Source organism: Camelus bactrianus, chromosome X (genome assembly GCF_048773025.1).
Source record: "Camelus bactrianus isolate YW-2024 breed Bactrian camel chromosome X, ASM4877302v1, whole genome shotgun sequence".
Taxonomy (NCBI): Eukaryota; Metazoa; Chordata; class Mammalia; order Artiodactyla; family Camelidae; genus Camelus; species Camelus bactrianus.
In genome coordinates, this window is record NC_133575.1 from 7082972 (window position 1) to 7101079 (window position 18108).

The following is an 18108-nucleotide window of genomic DNA, read 5'->3' on the forward strand; positions in this document are numbered from 1 at the left end:
AAGGTTATTACAAGATACTGAATATAGTTCCCTGTGCTGTACAGTAGAAACTTGTTGTTTATTTTATATATAGTAGTTAGTATCAGTTCAGTGGGTTTTGACAAATGAAGAGAGAACATTCTCGGTGCTCCTGGAGGGCCCCGTCTTGTCCTCCTTTAGCCAAATCCTCTGGCAGAGGCAACACCGTACTGATTTCTGTTGGCACAGTTTACTTTTGCCTGTTCTTGAACATCATATACATGGAGTCCTATGATCTGCACACTTTTACACTGGCTTCTTCCGCTAGGCATGATCAGCAGATTCATCCGTGTTGTTTCACGTAGCAGTAACGCATTCATTCTGTTTTTCTGTGAAAGTACTTTTAGAGAAAGAATGGAGGCACGAGATATACTTCGTTTCTCTTCCTACTGTTGTTTAGAGGCTGTTTTACACCAACTCGCTCACAGTGTGTTCCAGTGGGGACAGTCTGGAAATTTACTTCACCAGTCCCCTCCTGATGGACATGTGGATGACTCAAGCTTTTGTGATCAGTGCTCATGGTATTATACTAATGTAAAAATGCCAAAGAGGAAAAGACCTCTGGGATTAATTTAATGCCTAGAATTTAGATGTTGGAAACTAGCTTCAAAATCAGAGAAACCCTTATATTTTACCTATGACGAAGAGATGTCCAGAGAAGTCAGGTGACTTGCCCAGGGTCACATGACTGATAGTGACAGAGTTGGGGAACGACCCAGGTCCTCAGATTCCTTGCACAGAATGTTCTTTTTTCCACTGTAGGCTCTGTGAGGGCAGGACTTGTGTGTGCCTTGTTCACCACTGTAAACACAGCACAGAGCACACAGCATAGTAGGTGCTCATTAAATATTAGTTGAATGAAAAATTAAGTGAGCTATTAGGACCCTGAAAAAAGATCCCCAATATCCCAAGAACTGCAAAGGCATTGCCCTGAGACATGAGCCTCAATATTCATTCATTCACTGACTCCTTCATTTACTTCTTTGTTCAGCCAATATTTTTTGGGTCCCTGCAATGTGCATAGGCCAGGGTTTCTCAACCTGGACACTGTGGACATTTGGGCTGGATGATTCTCTGTGGTGGGGCGTCCTGTGCGTTGTGGCATGTTTAGCAGCATCCCTGGTCCCCACCCACTTGATGCCCCGCCCCCCAGTTGTGACAGCTGAACTCCAGACATTGGCAGATGTTCCCTGGTGGGCAGAATTACCCCCGGTTGAGACATACCAGTCTAGGCAGTGGGGTGTACTGTAGAACCAAATGGACAAGGTTTGTGCCTTGGTGGAACTGACATTCCATGGTATTTGATGGATTGTGCTGTAGAGTTAAATATGGCTAGAGGCAAAGGGTGGGCTGCGGTGGATTCAGAGTGCTGGTTAGACTGGGCAGTCTTGGAGGCCTTCCTGAGGGCTCACACATGAACAGGGATAGAGGGGGAGCCATGTGATTATCGAGGGAGAGGAGGGCTCAGGGCTGAGGGAACAGCCTGTGCAAAGGCCCTGAGGCCCTGGGTGCAAAGGCCCTGAGGCCAGGCAGGGCCAGGTGCATCTGATGAATAGCAAGGAATTTGGCATGTGCTGGAGAGTGTGTGGTGGGAGAGGAGCTCTGGGGGGTTGCCAGGGCGGACCACACGGGGACTTGGCAGAAGTGACACCAACCCTGGGCGATTCTAAGTTTGATGGCAAGCCGTGGGGTGTCTTTGGGTGGGAGAGTGACCTGTTGGGACTTGTGTTTGAAAGGATAGCTCCCGCTGCTGTCAGGGGGACAGAACGTGGGTGAGAGAAAGTAGAGTCGCTGGCGAGGAGACCGGGACAGTGGCCAGGTGAGCAGTGACATTTGTGGCCAAGTGAGCTGTAACTTAGAGGACTGTGCCTCTAATTAATTGAGCAGCAATGTTGTGCCTTGGCTAGCAAAGGAGGACGGGCGGTCAGGTCAGATTGTGATCGTGTGATTACAGTGCTTTGAGGTGGCAGCCGCCTATATCACCTCTCGCACCTGTGTCAGGACAGTGTCACTCGTGATGGGCAGTGGTTCGCTGGGACAGCAAAGGCAATGGCATATGTGTTCCACAGCTGGCACTAAAAAGGCTCCCTGTCCGCCTCCTGTTGTGGATGAAGTCCCCTGAGCTTTCTTGTGGCCCCTTGAGCCCGCCCCTCGTCACTGTCACTGTGACCTGGCTGTTCTCTGCCTGGAGGGCTCCCCACCCCTTGGCCCCCATGCTGGGCAGCCTGGGTCACCCATGGTCCACTGCCACCATCCCTCTGCCACATTTCCTTCCTTCCTGTGGTTTGCTCCGGAGGTGCTCGCTTGCTCTCCCGGGAGTCCTTGTGCGGATGCCCGGAGCAGGGAGCTGGCTGTGGGTTGAACTGATGTGAGTTGGAGACCAGAGCCTTCCCTGTTGAGGTGACCGCACCACCTCCTGGAGCCCTGCACGCAGAGAGCCCTGCAGGGCTGGGCCAGGCCCTCGACTTCGCCCCCCACCCCCACCTCCGAGGATGCTGCCGGCCCCACTCCCACCAGCAGCTCCTGGTGGGTCTGGGGTCTGGCTGGAGGGAGCATTGCTCACAGACGTCGCATTCTTTGTGGTCCCCTTGAGAAGTCTGCTCCTGGCCCTGGTGGCTGGGGACCTGCTGACTCATTTCTCGAGGCTGACGCTGCTTCCCTGGTGCTCGCCCAGCATTTTGTACCGCGTCTCTAGGGGCGGATGGAACTTACCCGCTTCTGGGATCTTAGCTTCCCTTCTGGGTCGAGATGGCTCAATGTGATTATTTTTTCCCGTCCACTGGAACCCGTGAAGGCACTGGTTGGGTTAGCAGGACGGGGGCCACCACAACAATGACAGACATGTCATTTTTCCTCTTAGCTCAGTTGTGCCTTCCACTAGCACCCCCTTTGCCCAAAACATATGAATTGATGGACATTTCAGCCTTCACTTTGATAACCACGCTAGAATATAGTTAAGCCACCCCGTGGCCATGTCCCCGCCACGGCCTTGCTCTGAGGACCCCGGGCAGAACATCTCAAGGCTGCACTGGAGGACTCCCCGCATTTAACCTTCACACAGGTGCTAGTTGTGTCTGTGGCTTTGTTTTCATCCGTGAGGGGAGTGGCCCACATAAGCAGGAAATAGATTGTTGTGGAGGAAAATGGTCTGGAGAGGTCCCAGGAGAGGGAGTGACACGGAGTGGCACTTCTCACCAGCATCGTCTTCAGCCGCTATTTTGGGCTGAAATTGTGTCTCTCAAAAATGCATGTATTCAAGTCCTAACCTCTGGTGCCTCAGAAAGCGACCTTATCTGGAGATAGGGCCTCCCAGCCCCTAAGGAACCAACCCTGCTGTCACCTTGGTCTCAGACTTCTGGCCTCCAGACCTGGGAGACAGGAAGTTTCTCCCACATGAGCCCTCTGGCCTGTGGGGCTTTGTTCGGGCAGCCGCAACGAAATAAGACAGCGGTGTTTTCTGGGGCAGGCGAGCCTTCACCCAGCCCGAAGGTCTGAGTGCTACCGAGTCCAAACTCATTCTGCTCGCCGCACAACGGGCCAATAAATCGGGAGATGAGGGGTTGGGGCAAGGAATAATGACTTTATTTGGAAAGCCGGCAGACCCAGAAGATGAAGGACTGATGTCCTGGAGAACCGTCTTCCCCAAGTCAGAATTCAGGCTTTCATACTAAAAAGGGGAGGGGGTGTGGTTGGTTGGTGCAAACTTCTTGGTGTCGGAATCCTTTGTTCTTGCAGCTGACCCTGTGGGTCAGGTCATGATGTTCCTGTCAACCTCCAACAAGACACAGGTTATTCTCTGTTCTGCAACTTTTTAGCTCTGTGTGAACGGAAAAGTTCAAAGGTCAGAGCCTTGAGACTGGGCTCTCCTGTAGATTTCAGGCTCGAGGCAACATTCTTCTACAAAACGTGCAGAGCCAGCGTGACTCAGCACAGGGAGCAGAGCACAGGGTTAGAGCTCAAGGAACACATCCAACATGGAGTCGGATTTGTCCTTCCCTGTCACAGGAGTGGAACCCCGCAGGCCTTTCTGTAAGCTCTTTCTGCACAGCTGAGGAGAAGCTTGGTGAGCAGCGCCCTCTCCGTGGAAGCAGGTAGCTCTTGGGTCCTGAGAGGAACGAGGCCTGTTCGATCCTCTCACCCGCCAAGAGAAGGGCCCTCGGGGCCCGGGCTGGAGTCTGGCTCCTCACTCGCTGTCTGTGAGGCTTGGGCTCGAAACGTAGCCTCTCCTCTGCCTCAGTTTGCTTGTTTGTAATGTGAGCCCGAGGGTGACAGTATTTAGTTCAGAGCGTCAAGAGCCCTGAAGACTGAATCCCTGTGAGGTGCTCAGAACGCGAACCCAGCGAAGTTGTTACTGTTAGTTATTACTGTTGTGAGAAGGAGCCTTCTGGGGGTGTTCTCAGTCCTTGGCCCTTGGCTCCGGGAACACAGAGACCTTGCGGCCCCCTCCTTCTCTCCTGCCCTGTGGGGTGGGGATGTGAGAACACTGAGTCCATTGTGTCACCCAAGGCCATGTGCAGCTGGCCTCATCCCCTTCCCAAGATGCAGGCTGTGTTCCAAAAGGGGACAGAGAGCTGCACAGCCCTGGGGCCAAGGAACCAAGCCATGGAGGAACCCGTGGGAGCAGAAGGGGCGGGGGGAGTGCAGGGTGCTGGGTGGGAGCCGAGGAGGAAGGAGCAGGGGAAGGTGGAAGGGGCGCGCCCCTGCTCTGCCGGCTCCAGGCACATTTTGAAATTGACAGAGGCATTCTCACGTCCCTTTCTGCACGTCTCATGGCTCAGAGCTTGCTTCTCTTGGGGACTCCCATGGTCCTGTGGCCCTTGGTACCTGGCCACGTGGCTACCAGGGGGCTCCTCTCACTGTCAGTGCCACTTGGGGGGGGTTGGGCTGGAGGGTTGGCTAGAAGGGGCGAACAAAGCAGGGCCCCTCACCGTCCTAAAGCTGTCTGCATTTAAAAAAGTGAGACTCCATTATCTGACATGAATTGGAAGTTGGTGGGGTTTCAGGTAAGATGGAGAGGTGAGGGGAGAAGCTTTGACTAGTGGGGGCTGGGATGACTCTCCCTCCTGGATGCACACCCACGTGCAAGCCCCTCCCACGCGGAGCCACTCAGGGCTGACTGTCCTGCCAGCAGGATGCGCTGGAAGGGACGGCGTGTGACTTCCAAGACTGGGTCACGACACTGCTTCTTCCCCTGGCTCCTCTGCATCACCTGTTCTAGAGGAAGCCAACTGCCACGTCCGGAGGACGCATAAGCAGTCCTGTGGAGGTGCAGGATGGATGGGACCAAGGCCTCGCTCCAACAGCCATCGCCCACTTGCAGGCCGCGTGTGGGAGCCGCCTTGGAGGTGGTGCTCCTGGCCTCGTCCAGCCTTAAGACGCCCGCAGCCCCGGCTGACAGCTTGACCACAACCTCCTGAGAGACCTCGAGCCAAAAAAACCCAGCTAGGCTGCTCCACAATTCCTGACCCATAGAAACTGGAAGATCATATGTTTATTGTTTTAAGCCGCTAAGTTCCGAGGTAATTTGTTATATAGCATTGGCTAGACACACCCCTGGGGAGGAGAGGTGCTCCGTGCAAGGTTCAGTTTACTGATTAGAAGTTAGGGCGTATTGATGATGGCTTTCAGTGTATTAATTTTAAATAATTTGACAACTGCATATATTTCAGGAAAATGTCTACTTCCATGTCCATCTTCATAGCTTGGAGACTTCATTACAGTAGCCCCCAAACGGCCAATGGGGTTTGGATGTCTGGCTGTCACTCCGAGCACCCAGCATCGCAACCGTGGGATGTAATTTTCTAGGGGGGGCGTCTCCCCTTTCCTCTCTGCACCAGTGAAACGTGCTCTGCCTTGCTGCAGCTTGGAGCCCATGTCACGGTGGGCCTGCCAACCCCAGTGCCTTTGCAGTCAGAGGGTCAGAGGGTTCAGACTTTTGACCTGAATTATTTCAGCAGGAAATCATTTTCCTAAGCGATGATACGATAGGTATTTTAAAAGAGAAAGAGAGTATTTCCCAGGCACTTCAGAGAAGTGTTGCAGCATGCTGACTAAAAATTTAAACTTTCATATAGTGAGGCAGTGAGATTTCATTTTCCCTGATGGTTCTCTCGAATTGCCCTTAGCAAACCTTTTGTTGAAATACATGTGCAGAAAACTGCGTCAGGTGTAAGTGTACAGCTTGATTCATTTTCACAAAGTGATTGCACCTGAGTAACCAGTGCCCAGCTCAAGAAACGGAAGGTGACCAGCTGCCAGAAGCCACGCCCAGGTCCTTACTGGTCCCTCCCCAGCCCAAGGGTAACTGCTGCCCTGAGTAAGTCCACACGTTTGGCTTGCCCGTTTGGAACTTTGATGGACTTCTTGATGGACTCGTGTAATCCTGTGTCTGGCTTTCTCGTGACTTTGAGTCCGTGAACTTCATCCTTGGCAGCGTATCTAGTGGTACGTTGTTCGTCCTGGTCGTGGTGTCTGGTTGCCTCGTTTTCTCTGGACATTCGTGTCTTTCTTCTCTTGCTGCTTTTAAGATATCCTCCTTTTCACCAAGTTTAACAGTTCTGACTATGATGCGCCTTGGTGTGATTTCATTCTATTTATTTCTTTATTTGGGTGCTTGGGGTGTGTTGAGCAACTTGTAACAGTGGGACTGTGGTCTCATAGTTTATTTCTTTATTTTTTATTTTATTATTTAAAATAATTAATTAATTTTGATTGAAGTATAGTTGATTTATAATAGTTTAACTCTGTGTAGAGCGGAATTTCCTATGGTAAAAATTCTGGGCTGAGAATCGAATTCTATTTCAGATGAATTTCTTGAGAGGGCTGCAAGGGGATTTTAAACCAATTTGTTTTTCACCTCCTCTGTCTGGGTAAGAAATGCTGACGAAGGGGTCGGCTCATCGGGCTGCTCAGGGAACTGCCAGCTTGTGGCACTTTTACCTCTGTGACAGGTCCAAAGTCCACTTCCTCGGGCCCCGGCGATTCTGGGTCAAATGTCTGTGGTTGGGTGGCGGCCGGGTGAAAAGTAATAAGGGAAAAATCAAGATGAATTGGGCAGTTAAAGAAACCGCCCAAACCTAGCAGGGGAAAGCGAGTCATGCCTTTCAAACTTGCGTTGCTCCAAAGGATAAAACTGCGGACCGTGGTGGGTGTGAAAGGCGATGCATCAAGGAAATGTGTCGCAACCTGTCGTTTTCACGTCTCGTGACGCCAATGTGGTTTACATGTTTTCTGTGTCCTGTGTGTATGCACAGATACGCTGTCTTTCTTGCACATGTTTTTGAGTGTGTCTGTGCAGTGATGTCCAAAGCATTGAGCTGAGTTAGTTTTCTCTCTCTCGATCAAAATAGTGTGGGTAACGCCTTCTGTAGAGGAGAGCTAGTGTGTGCGGTGGGTTAAGCTCTTTAGGGTTAGTGGCTGTTGTCGCTGTATGGCAGGCCCAGCAAACACTTCCTCAAAGGCCCAGACCATAGAGAGGGAGCTTGGAGTCAAATATAGGAGGAAGCGAGCTTGGAAGGAATTATTGCAGTTTATGAATAAGATTGATATTCAAAATAGTAGTAATTAAAACACAACAGGGAGGGGTGCTCAGGCCGTCCTGGAATTGCCAGGGGTCTCAGCACAGCTTGGGCGTTTTTGTCGGGTCATCTGTTACCATCAGTAAAGCCTCTCAGGGAGTTGTCCTGAGTTCTTACATGGATGGCAAGCTTTGCTTTGCCCATTAGTACAACTTCCCCATTTTGTTTCTTTGAAGGATCCTGCTTTGGCATCCTTCCTAATAACTCCACTTAGCCTCAGGGCATGAAGATTTTGCCCATTTGTCCAGGGCCATCAAAATCACTCATGGGGTGGAGGGTATAGCTCAGAGTGCTAGAGCACGTGCTTAGCATGCACGAGGTCCTGGGTTCATTCCCCAGTACCTCCTCTAAAAAAAATAAATAAATAAACCTAATTACCAACCCCCCCAAAAAAAAACCTAAAATAAATTTGAAAAAATAAAACGAAAAAACAAAAATACTGATATTAAAAAAATCACTCATGGGTTTGCACAGGCAAAGGCATCACTGGTCGAAGAAATGGAAAATGGAATGCAATACTGCCTTTGTTTGGGTTCTCTCAGAAGTGGACCCTGAGACGAGGCTTCCAGTGCAAGGCATTTTGGGGACACTGCAGGGACTCCTGGGGGAGCAGGGTGACCAGGAAAGGAAGGCACCCGTTAGAAGCGGGGCAGTTTATGCAGCTCCCCCCGTGGATAGCTGGAGCTTAACTCCAAGATTGGAAACTCTAGGAAATGGGGCTTGCTGTGTCACAGGTCCCCTGAATCACCTCCGGGCTCACTTGAGGGACTCAGGGGACTCAGCGTATAGCTGTCTTCACAGCTATGACTTATTATAATGAAAGGATATAAAGTAAAATCAGCAACAGGAAAAGGTACATGGGGCAAAGTCTGGAGGAAACTAGGCTCCAGCTTCCAGAGTCCCCTTCCTGGGGAGTTACACAGGATGCACTTAATTTTCTGATATGAGTTGAGACAACGTGGGTGAAGTACTGTCTACCCGGGAAGCCTGTTAGTCTCAGTGCCTCGATTTTTATTGGAGGTTGGTCCTGTGGGCACCCTCTGTCCAGCTCATGTCAAAATTCCAGACTCCCAGTATTTGGACAACCAGTTTAGGCACCATGAGCCATTCTTACCAGTTCTGGGAACGGTGTGAACCCTCCTGGTATCCAAGTCCCCAGATGCCAGCCAAGGGCCGACAGCAGGCCTTCCTAAGGAGAGTGGTCTCTGGCCTGCAGCGGCAAAGTCTTTTCTACACATGTACAAAACCCACGCCTTGAAGTGATCCCATTCTAGGGGCAGGAGAGTGGGGATATTTATATATCAGTTCCTGAGAGTCATCGATTAATACCTGCTCCAAATAATGCACTTCAGGCATGCCACACCAGCAGAGCCACCTTCCTGGGTCCTGAAACAGTGACCTCAGGCACAGATACAGTTGGAAATCAGTTGGAGCTTACTGGAAGGTTTTGAGCGATACGGGCAGGACGCTGTCCGCATTGGATACAATAATTATTCTAGAAATTAGGTGTGGACAACAGAGCCATTTGTTCAAGGCAGTGCACATGCACGTGGTCATGTGGCAGTATTACAATTGTGGGTGAAAAGACCAAGGTCAAGGCTTTCTGACTTCCTTGGGGTGTGGCAGGAATGTTGGGACTGGCCATTGCCTGTGGCTCAGGGCAGAGAGCCTGAGCCATGGGCTGCGGAGATACGAGATTCCTGTGACACAAGGAAGGAGTTAGGGCTAAAGGAGGCCAAGGGAAGGACAGCAGGTGAGGCAGGGTAGGATGGGGGAGTTGCCCTGCCTTCTCTCTGGGTGGAGGTGAGAGTTACAAGTTGGAGCTGATGGAAAAAAGAGGAGACAGTTCCCACCCAGGGGACTTCAGGTGCCCTAGGCAGCAGGACTGCTCACAGAGCACCCTCTAGTGGCCCTGTGGTGCAATGACACCCCCTCTGAGCCCAGGGGCGCCCAGCTGGCCTTCAGAGGAGCGGCCAGCAGACATCAGCCCTGAGTTTAGTGCCTTGTGTAATCCACGCAAGAAAAGGGACTTGGTCAGGACTGCTTGTGATTGGTCGTTGGAATTTCTGGGAAATCTGTAAGACATGAAGCTTTTTTGCTTATGTATTTTTAGCTTCTAAGGTCTGGCTTGGAACTCAGTGTTCCCAGAGCGTCTCCTCCTTGTGTCCTACCACTTTTCACGGTGTCTTGTGAATACGGGTGACCTGATGGCCTTGGCCACTTTGTAAGAGCTATGCTATGACCGTATTTTACTCACGAGTCAGGCGCATCTGGAATCTTGAAGCATTAGGCTTGCTAATTAGTTGGAGAAACCTTTCTGATTGTAGGATATCATAGAAACCTCGGGGGGTGTGTGTGTTTAGAATTACCTTTTATTTCCCCACAGCTTCCTGGTTGGAGCGTTGCTAGTGAGATCCTGCATGTCCGGGGTCCTGTGGGGGCGGCTGTGCCTCTTTATCTTTGTACATCACCAGTGGGTTGCGGTGCTTTCTTTGTACCTTATTGGTGGGTCCTGCTTCTGTTGGTAGGAGAGGCTTGTCGGCGTACTGGTACCTCTGGAACTTCTGACAGGGGCCTGGCAGGTAGCAGATGCCTCATGAATGCTTGTGTAAAGCAGGGCCGCCAGCCCTCAGCCCCCAGCCCCCAGCCCCCAGCCCCCAGCTCCCTGCCTGTTTCTGCTTCAGTAGCCAAGAGGAGCAATTGCGACAGAGCCTCTATGGCCCGCAAAGTTGAAACTCTCCCTCATCGGGCCCTTTGCAGGAAACCTTTGCTAACCCCTAAATGACAGTTAAGTTACTGTGAGGGGACAGGAAGGAGCAAGGTGGCAAGGCCAGCTTGCTGGGAGGCCGGGAGGAGATACTAGTAGCAGTTGCTACAGCGCCCACGCTGGTACTTCCCCCCGTGGCGACCAGCCTCTCTCACTGATTGGAGACTGTTGCTCTTTTCATCAGAGTTATGACTTTCTGTTCCGTCTGCCCAAGTCATCTGAGAATTAGGTCATAAAGCAAGTAGGCAAATAAGATGATGCGGGCTGGCTTGGGAGAGGAATACTGGCATAAAAATGGTCAGGCTCTTAACGGGACCCGGTCACTGCTGGGCGGAGAAGGGGAGCGGGTGGAAGGGCTCCAACGGCAACGTCTTAGCCGTGGGTGTGGAGAGTGGTGGCCGCGCGCCACGTGTAAGGGCTCCAAGCGGGAAACCATCCAGATGTCCGCCCACAGTGGAATGGGTCAGTTCAGTTTGTTTCCACGGTCGCCAAATCAGGCTGGCCGCCCGAGCCAAGAATGAGCTAAGAATGCTTTTTATGTTTTTTAATGCTTGAAAAAGACTGAAAGAAGAATACTTCGTGGCAGGTGAAGATTACATGAGATTCAAATGTCAGTGTCTATAAACCGAGTTGTACTGAGAAGCAGCCTCACTCGTTGACTTGTGTATCGCCTCTGGCTGCTTCTCCGTGGCGGTGGCTGAGTCGAGTAGTCCTGACAGAGGCCACGTGGCCCGCAAAGCTAGCACTGTTGACTCTCTGGCCCTTAATAGAAAAAATTTGCTGTTATAAAGCATAGAGAATAAACAAATAATAATTATCTTCAACAACATGGATAAATCTTACAACGTAATCTAGAACAAAAGAAGCTGGAAATGAAAGATTTCATTTACATAAAGTTCAAAAACAGGCAAAATTAATCTGCGGTGTGAGGATAGTCAGAGGGGTGTGGTGAGGGCTGGAAGGGGCCACGAGGAGGCTTCTGGGGGCTGGTCACGTTCTGTTCTGAGTGCTGGCTACATGGGTACGAGTTCACTTGGTGCAAATTCATGGAGGTGTACACTTAGGAGTTTTGCTTTTTTATGGAGAGATGTTTATTTTAATAAAAAGCATACTTAAGAAAAGTGATTTCAGTCTGGCAGCTCCTCAGAAGGTTATAGATAGAGTTAAAGATATGACCCAGTAATTCTACTCCTAGGTGTCTCCCCAGGAGAACTGAAAATAGATGTCTACACGAAGACTTGGACATGAATGATCATAGCAGCATTATTCATAATAGCCCCAAGGTGGAAACAACCCAAATGTCCATCAGCTGATGATAGTTGAACAAAATGGGGTCTGTCCGCACAATGGAATATGACTCAGCCATAAAAAGGAGTGAAGCACTGATGCTACGACATGGATGCACCTTGAATCCCTGATAATAAGTGAAGGAAGCCAGACACGAAAGGTTGCATGTTGTATGATCGAATTTCTATGAAACACCCCTAAGAGGCAAATCCATAGAGACAGAAAGTAGATGAGTGGTTGCCGGGCCTGGTCCAGGGGAGTGACTACCATGGGCGTGCGGCTGATTTTGGAGGATGAAAATGTTCTGAAATGGGGTAGTGAGGGTGGTTGTACGACTTATGAATATATTAAATCCCACTTTAAAAAGGTGAATATTATGGTATGTGAATTCTAACTAAAAAAAAATGTTTAAAATAAAAAGATTGCTGCTCGGGCCCCCTGTGCACTTCTACAAGTCGGAAGGAAAAGGTCCCAAGATGACAGCCACCCCACCTGCTCTTTCTTGGTGCTCTTCCAAGCACAGGTGGCTCGAAGGTTGACAAGGGGAAGGAGGGCGTGACTTTTCCACTGGGTAATCCAGACCTGCCCCGAGGAACAGGCCGTCTAAGTAGCTCAGAGCAGTTTCCAGACTGTAGCTAAAATGGGTGTGTTAGATATGCTACTTCTGTTTACTGCAACTGCAGGTCTACGAACAAAAGGACAAACTGGGAGATTGTAGATAACTCGCTTTGGGGACTTTCCCTGTGCTTATGCCCAGCTCAGTCCCCGTTTCTCTGATTTCTGTCTCCTTTTGGTCTGATGGAAGAGAAATTAGAATCTTGGTAGCAGCTACGGTGCGCGTGCGTTTCCATGGAGGTGAGGAGCGTGGACTGTCAGTGTCTTTTCCTTGTTTGCCTGCAGCCTGCCTTTTCTGTGCATTTAGCGATCTCTTCTGGGTTATGCTTTTGAGTCCCCATTTCTAAGTCTTAAGTGCAGTAATGCTCGCAGGTATCGCTATAGCTTTCGAGGGTGTGAGATTCTCACACAGATGACCTCATTTTCGTTTCGTTGACAGCAAAGAATATATATGTATTTTAATGATTTTCTGCTCTGTCATGACTGATATAAACAACTGGCAGTGAAGATAGCTCTGAAATTTCTGGAAAGTTCCATCGGCTGAACCAGTATCTGTGCAGAGACAAAACGTTTTGATTAATTAAAAAATGTTTGCTTGTCCCTGAGAGGGTGAGAGGGGGTGGTACTAAATTTCAGTCTCTGTGTCACATGCTTGGGGCAGGAGACGGTCCATCCCAGGACTCTGGTGTTTGAGAGGAGGGCAGTGAAGGTCAGTGGGGGTCAGCGGAGGTCACACAGCCAGACGGGATTCACGCAGATTTCTCATTTAGTGGCCTTTCCACTTTGCATTGATGTATTTCGTTTGAAAGAAAGTCGTCTCTAATAAATGTCAAGACTTTGAGGCGTTTTCAGGAAGAGAGGTTGAAAATGCCTGCCATCGATTCCTGTTTTAATGGCCTCAGGAGTTCTTGGTAAAGAGAAGTCACAGAGGGTCCCCCAAAATTCACTTTGACTTGCTTAATCTCCCTGAACCGAACTGGAATCTGTCAGGTCCCTCCTGTCCGCTACAGATGTCAGAGGACCGATTAGATAAACTTTGGGAAGGAGCGAACATGCAGGTTTTCATGAAACACTTCAGGATTTTTATTTTACAGTCACTTACGAAGCACCAACAGTCCTGGGTGTTTACTCTTTCATCCTGTAACGACACTCTGAGGTAGATGCTGTTAGACCCCCACTTTACAGGTGGACAGACGGAGGCACGGTAACGTGAAGCAACCTGCCTAAGGTCACACAGCTAAGAAGGGGCAGAGCTGAGATTTGAACCAAGGCAGGGCTGTTCCAGGGCCTGTTTCTAACCACTCTGCCACGCTGCCTCTCCTGGGATAAGTGTTCAACATACAGAGGGAAAAAGCATGATATTAAAGAGCCAGATATCTGATACTTCCAGTTTGTTTTAAAATATATCATAAGTCTCTGTGAGTGCACAGGGTCACGGTGGAGGGGAAGATATTTCTGCCACAACATAATTAGGAGTTCTGATAATGCTTTGGGCCCCAGTGACATCAGCAAAATGGTACAGTAGAAAGTCCCAGCCATTGTTCCCGCACACAAACACCAGTAAGAACGGTATACACACCAAAATACCTTTATGAGAATTCGAGATTCCAGTGAGGAAGTTGCAGTACCCCAGGTGAGCACAAAGCCGGGAGCAGCTGCCTTGAAACAGGGAAGAGGAGTGATTTCACTTCACCAGGGTCAGCCCTGCCCCGAGACGGCACAACTCGGCACAGCTCAGCACGAGTCTGCCTGCGATTTCTCCTGCTGGGGAGAAAGAGAACAGAACGTTCAGCATCCGTACCTTTCAGAGCCCTACCTCGGGGCTCGCCTTACTCCCCACTTAGAGCACTGATGGAACCAGCAGAGGTTAGAGGCCTGAGGGTAGCTGGGAACAAAGGACAGTGGTGGTGGCCTGGATTTGCATGATTGGGAGAAGACACTCCAGTTGAGACTTCTCACTCATAAGGAAGAGGCGAAGCGCGCCTCCCACAGCCTGGCTTCTCTGAGGGCGGCCTGAGGGACTGGCTCCTGTTTTACCTCATCCCTCACTTGGAGCAAGAGGGAGGAGGAGTAGCATAGTTGCATCTGCTCTCTGGCTTTTTGGAGAGCTACCTGAGGGACTGATATCTCTTTGGCCTGATTTTGATGCTGATGGGGAGCTACCTGGTTGCCACTGAGAACCCAGGAGAGTGGAGTGGCTTGCTGCTATAGAGCCAGAGAACTTGCAGTGCCACAGACAGACACCAGAGGGAGCAAGAGATTACGATCCTGGCAGACGCCTTTAATTAGGACTTTACATGCACAAGTTCAGAGAAAATGCATCCACAGAAAAGGATTGGGGGGCCTCCAGATTCTCTAGCTGAGCTGATTGATGAAGGTCTTTCCCTCCATGAAACTAGCTTGTAAATACCGGGAGAGGTGACTGTTGTTTCGGATGCACAGATACCAACATAAAAGTTCCAAGAATATGAAGAAACAGACAAACATGACCCAACCATAGAAACAAAACAGAAACCAACCCAAAGGAACAGAGGAATATGATTCACCTGATGAAGAATTCAAAATAAACTGTCATAAAGATGCTCAACAAGCTCAGGAAAGCAATCCATGAACAAAATGAGCATTTTAACAAAGAGATAGCATATAGAAAAAAGAAAGACATTTTGGAGCAGAAGAATACAATAATTGAACAGAAAACTTCACTAGAGGTGTTCAATAATGGACTTGATCAAGCAGATGAAAGAATCTGTGAACTTGGAGGCAAGTACTTGGAAATTATCCAGTCAGAGGGACAAAAAAAAAAAAAGAATGAAAAAGAATAAAGAAAGCCTAAGAGACTTGCAGGACTCCATCAAGTGGACAAATATATGCCTTTGGGAGTCTCAGAAGAAGAAGAGAAAGGGGCAAAAAGCATATTTAAAGAAATAGCAACAGAAAACTTCCCAAATCTGGGGAGGGAAATGGGCATTCAGATTCAAGAAGCCCAGCAGATTCCACAAAAGATGAACCCAAGAAGTCCACACTGAGTAACATTATAATCAAACTGTCAAAAGTCAAAGGTAAAGAGAGAATTTTGAGAGCAACAAGAGAAATCAACTCGTCTTGTACAAGGGATGTGTCGTAAGATGTCAGTGAATTTCTCCACAGAAACCTTGCAGGCCAGAAGGGAGTGGGATGATATACTCAAAGTGCTGGGGGAAAAAAATCCCTGCTAACCAAGAATACTGTATGTGGCAAAGCCATCTTTAAAAAACCAAAGAAAGATAAAGACTCCCAGATAAACAAAAGCTGAGGAGGTGGCTCTATGGCTTAGCTGGTTAAAGTGCCTGTCTCGTAAACAGGAGGTCCTGGGTTCGACTCCCCGTAGGGCCTCGCTCTTCCCCAGGAAAAGCTGAGGGCGTTCGTCACCTCTAGACGTGCCTTATAAGAAATGCTAAAGTGAGTCCTTTGAGTTGAAATGAAAGGATACCTAACAGCCACACAAAAATATTTTGAAGTCTAAAGCTCACTGGTAAAAGTAGCTATAAAAATAAATACAGAATACTGTAATATTGTAATGATGGTGTATAAATCACTTAATTCTGGTATAGAAGTTAAAGAAGAAAGTATAAAAGAGAACTACACCTATAAAATATGTTAATGATACACAATAGAAGAAGATGTAATTTGTGACATCAGTAATATAAAATGTGCACATGGGGAGACGTGAAAGTGTCGAGTTTCTGTATATGATTGAAGTTGTTATCAGCTACAGTTGACCCTTGAACGTGCAGGGCTCAGGGACACTGACCCCCTACGCAGTTGACATCTGCATACTGCTGTCTCTGCCTGAAAAACAAAGGCATTGATAAATGACTCATCCAAGGGCAGGAGGCCGAAATAGTTTGAGTAGAATCAGGACTCAAACTCTTCTTCTTTTGATGCCACATATTGTAATCTCTAATAGAACACAAACTCTCCCCCACACTTAGTTAATTGAAAGATCTGTAAAATGAAAATACAGGTACTATATTTGTTGAAAAAAATTCATGTATAAGTGGACCCACCCAATTCAAACCTGTATTGTTCAAGGGTCAGCTGTGTTTGCGTCCATTTGGGTGCCGTATTGAATTTACGTGGGTTAAGTTTATTTCTCAGTTAGCAAGTCATTGGAGTTCATTCCTTATTGCTCCTGTGTTTGGCTGGATTCTCATTTCTTATCCATCTATATCCCCCAGATGGATCCCAGATGGAATTCTTTCCATTTTTCTGACCCGGCTGCCCTCTTACACTTCTCCTGGTCCTCCTGTCTTGCTTAACCCCAACTTCAGAAATGAAGACACCACCTCCTTCTGTGCCCCCAGGGCGCCCCCAGTTAGATCTATGGATTAGATCATGTTTATTTTCCTTGACCAATTATGTGTCTGGTTGTCACAACCATGGCATGCTCCATGGAAGTTTAAAGATGCACTTGTTCTCCAGAGTGACTTTTCGTTTCAACCATCATTGCCTGGAGTTGTTGCTTGACCAGAGATTTGGTTAAATTTCAGGTAACGTGAACTTTTTAATAGAATGTCCAAGTCTGCAACTCTTCGATCTGCTGGCTCAGTTTTTCTTACAAGTGCTCCCCGTTGTGGGTCAACAGCCTGCTGTCTTCTTTTTCTTATCAGAGATTTTCCTTTCCACATAGAATATAAGGCTATTACCATCTTGTTTTTGTGGAAATGAGAATGAAATCTTTACTTTCTAATTTTATCCCTTCCCTTTTATCATCTTTTGCTACTGGCTTATGCAATGTGATTCTTCCCTGGGCACTCATCAGCAGGTACAGTTTTCAGCTTGGCATGGCTCAGCTTCAAACTTTTAAAGTTTTAAGGCAGCTGAGTTATGCAGACAGTCAATAAATCAATCACCATGGCCACTTATTGCTTGTAAGGTGATTACTCCGCTTTGCCCAAAATGACTTTTCAGTTTGAGTAAAATGCACTTTCATCAGGTCGTGGTTGGGTCCTCCAGATCTAAAAGCGCAGAGAGCAATGAGAGAAGCCTGTGCTTAAATAGCTTTATAACTACCCCTCACCTCTTTAACCATCAGTTCCGGCACTTTTGTGGTCCTTGCCCTATAATTCCAATTTCCATACTCTTTGCCAAAGTAATTTTTATGTAGTGCTTGTTCCAACCTCTTGTCTCCATAAGAGTGTATTCTTTTTCTTGCTGACTGGTGGTGAGCATTTTCTCCGTGTCAGCTTAGCTCCTGTGTGATCTGTAAGTCAGGCTCTGCGGGTGGCATCACGTGGAAGATGTCTTGGTTTATTTGTGATTGTTTTCCAGACGAGGGGAACCAGAATAGCGGGAGTGGAACTGCTACCTTAGGCAGGAAAGGAAGAAACCCTCAGCCTTGCTACTGCCCTGGCCGCAGGTGCTCTTTTGAGTGGATTTTAAGGAAAACTAGAAGTGAGTACCTGCACCCAGAGCCGCTTGCCCGGGCCACCTTGCTGCCAGCTTGGCTTGTCTCCGTCCATTCGGGCTGCTGTAACAGAAGCCCACAGGCTGGGTGGCTTGTAAACAACAGACAGTGACTCCTCACAGTCTGGAGGCTGAAGTCCGAGATCAGGGTGCCAGCCTGGTCAGGTGAGGGCTCTCTTCCCCATCACAGATTTCTTGCTGTGTTCTTACCTGGTGGAAGGAGCGGGGGAGCTCCCTGGGGTCTCTTTTAGAAGGACACCAATCCCATTCATGAGGGCACTTCCCTTATGCCCCAGTCACCTCCCAAAGACCTCACCTACCAATACCATCGCTTTGCGGGTTAGGATTTCAACATATGAATGGGACGTGGGGGACACAAACATTCAGACCATAGCATGG

General features: G+C 48.8%; 1 protein-coding gene and 1 non-coding gene across 2 annotated transcripts in view; both read left to right on the plus strand.

The window, feature by feature from the left end:
* The window catches only part of CLCN4 (chloride voltage-gated channel 4), a 64223-nt gene that overhangs the window by 7109 nt on the left and 39006 nt on the right, over window positions 1-18108 (plus strand). The window lies entirely within an intron of this gene.
* On the plus strand, window positions 15563-15636 carry TRNAT-CGU (transfer RNA threonine (anticodon CGU)). Its single transcript has one exon. It is a non-coding gene; the product is annotated as a tRNA-Thr (tRNA).